Source organism: Dipodomys spectabilis, unplaced genomic scaffold (assembly GCF_019054845.1).
Source record: "Dipodomys spectabilis isolate Male_0828 unplaced genomic scaffold, ASM1905484v1 ptg000173l, whole genome shotgun sequence".
NCBI lineage: Eukaryota > Metazoa > Chordata > Mammalia > Rodentia > Heteromyidae > Dipodomys > Dipodomys spectabilis.
Window position 1 is genome coordinate 2,243,527 of NW_024870850.1, and position 3,114 is coordinate 2,246,640.

The window sequence follows — 3,114 nt, forward strand, 5'->3', positions numbered from 1 at the left end:
ACAATGTTTAAATAAAATCCATTCTTTTACTAATTGATAAATCTAAAATATCTCACAGTCTAGACAAGTGCTTGGCTATTGGGCCATATCTGCAGCCCTGTTTGAGCAATTTTGAAAGTATAAAACACATCAGTATTCATTGTTACTACACATCAGTAAAACTTATTTTTCTAGTTTTACCATATGCAGTTTTGTGGGGGTTCTGTTTGTTTGTTTGTTTGTTGTTGTCATTGTGTGTATGTATACACATGCACACATGTACACCAACACTGGGGCTTCAGCTCCCAGCCTGGGAACTGTCCCTGAGCCTTTTTGCTCAAGGCTAGTGCTCTACCAGCTTGAGCCACAGCTCCACCTCCAGCTTTTTGCTGGTTAATTGAAAACAAGAGTCTCATGGACTTTCCTGCTTGGGCTGGCTTTAAATTACAATCCTCGGATCTCAGCCTCCTGAGTATCTGGGATTACAGGTATGAGTTAACACATATATTTTCTTATAAGACATCTAGAATGATAGTTTTATACCTTTTTAACCTTGCACATTCTATCCATGCAGTCAGTGTTTGATTTCCAGTGTCTGATCTTTTGTTTGCCCTAGGATTAATGTCATTCTTATAGGAATTTAATGGCCTTTTTATCACCTTTATCAAAATGAGTTTTGTTTTTCACTTTTATGAAGATAAAACTTTGAGAATTCTGTTTTATTCTGAGAATCATCTTTGGGCTTCAGAACTGTGTGAGCTGTGTCAGGAGTGATGCACCGGTTGTCCAAGAGCTATCATTTTTAATTATGCAATTAAAAATAAAGATGATTTCTGATATTTATGAAGCATTATTTATTTTTCTGCTATTGGGGATAAATTTGTATGAGTTTGTTCTTCATGCCTTCTGAAGAAAAAATAGCTATGTACACTAGGGAGGAACTGTTAACTATAGCAAACTAGATTTTCACATTGGCTGACTTCCAAAGAGATTTCCTAAAGGGATATACCATTTACCAGATAGAGTTTTTTGTCATTTAATTTAATTTATTTTTATTATAAGCTTTCCTACATTAGGCTGAAAATATGCGAAATTATTTTGCCTCTGAAGTCAGAAGATATTCATATATATTTTTATTATTTATTTATCATCATTTTACTAATTAGCCTATACTTTCACTGTAAGGCCAGTTCACTTGTGAGTTGTTTTTGGACTCTCTTGTTTAAACACAAGGATTTTGCCAAGCACAGCCTACTTTGCCTGTAATCCTAGCCTCTCAGGAGGCTGAGATCTGAGGATCATAGTTCATAACCAGCCCAGGAAGGAAAGTCTATCAGACTCCTACTTCCAAATAACCACCAAAATGCCAGGAGTGGAGTTGTGTGGCTCAGATGGTAGAGCTCCAGACTGGCCTTGAGCTCAAGCTCCACAGCTGTCCCCCAACCCCAAAAAAAGAAAGGAAAATATAGCCCTTTCCCCAGCAAAAAATAAAAAGACAGAAAAAAATATGTAGGATTGCATTTAGGTCAGATCAGATCATCTAAAACAAATCTCTCCTTAGAAAACTCTCTATTCTCAAACAAATAACCTTTACTCATTTTTTAAAATAAATTAAGTACAAATGAATGAGATGTGATTTAGATATATTTGGAAGATGACTGTGAAATCCAAAGTAGGAGAAGCACTCCCATACATCTCTACATGGTTGAGCCATGTAGAGATTATTAATGGGTCCACCCAAGGCAGTGAACTAAAGTTTCAGTCTCTGATAGCAGGTCCAGGTAAAAACATGACAAGTTGCATCCACTTTTCCAGTGATCTGGATAGAACCAGTTCTAGGAAGAAAGTCTTTTGCATGGAGGACAGTGGGCCAACCAGTTCCCTGACCTCAGAAGTCATTGTAACGAAAGTCAACTCTGAGCCAGACATGGTGGCATACACTCAAAAATCTTGGACGCTGTGGAGAATCATAATGTCAAGGTTTATATTAGATTTTCACTTTCTTATTCCTTGTTGTTGTTTTTTTTGTTTTTTTTTAGTGTATGTGTCTGTGTGCACGTGTGTGTGCGTGCAAGCAGATTTCCTGGGTGAGTTGGTCACTGGAGAGCTGATGTACACCCAGAAAGCTGTCCCATAAAACAGGCAAACCACTCACGGTTGAGAGCCACAAGTGGAGAAGGCTTTATGCTTGCTTCCCTGCTGATGAGGGAATTCTTAAGACAGAGGACATGATACAAGCATAAGAAAAGATCATTACAGAGACAGCAGGAGTACTAAATGGGAATACTGCATTAAAGATCAGGAGGCTATTGACAAAGGTGTTGGCACAAGCCAGTTTGATGACCTGGGTGACCTCACAGAAGAAATAAGGGATTCCTACATCTCTACAGAAAGACAAAGGCAACATCATGAGAATCTGGAATAGGGCATCTACAAAGCTAATGGAAAGAGACTCCAGAACCAGCAGGACACAGAAGCCAGGGTACATGATGGCCATGTACCTCAGGGGGTAACATCTGGCCATGTAGCAGCCATAGGCCATTATTGCAAGAAGACAATTTTCTAAGCTACAAAAAAACCAGTCAGGCAGATTTGGGCCAGGCAGCCCATGTAAGTAATTCTCCAGACTCATTTGTGGAAGTTCACCAGCATCTGGGGGATGGTGGTTGTGCTTAATCAGATGTCATTGAGGGACAGGGTAGAAAGGAAGAAGTACATGGGGGTGTGGAGGTGGGGGGGAGGGGTCAGAGCTGATAGCCAGGATGATGAGCAGGTTGCCCACGATGGTGACCAGGTATATGGACATGAAGAAGCTGAAGATAAGAGGCTGGAGTTCTGGGTCATCTTTCAGTCCCAGAAGAAGAAATTCTGACATTGCTGTTTGTTTGCTGGGACCCATGGTTTGATGAATCTATCAGAACATATGCAATGTAAATATTATTAAATTCATGCAGAGCCAGGAACTGATGGTTCATGCCTGTAAGTCTAGCAACTCAGGAGGATGAGATCTGAGGATCGCAGTCCAAAGCCAGCCCAGGCTGGAAAGTCAGTGAGACTCATCTCCAATTACCAGAAAGCCAGGAGTATGGCTCCAAGTAGCAGAACACTAGCCTTGAGCAAAAGGAGCTCAGGTGG

The 3,114-nt window shown here is 40.3% G+C and overlaps 1 pseudogene; it reads right to left on the reverse strand.

The window, feature by feature from the left end:
- Window positions 1-643: 643 nt before the first annotated feature.
- LOC122119884 lies at window positions 644-2,878 on the reverse strand (annotated as a pseudogene).
- Between the last annotated feature and the right edge of the window lie 236 nt (window positions 2,879-3,114).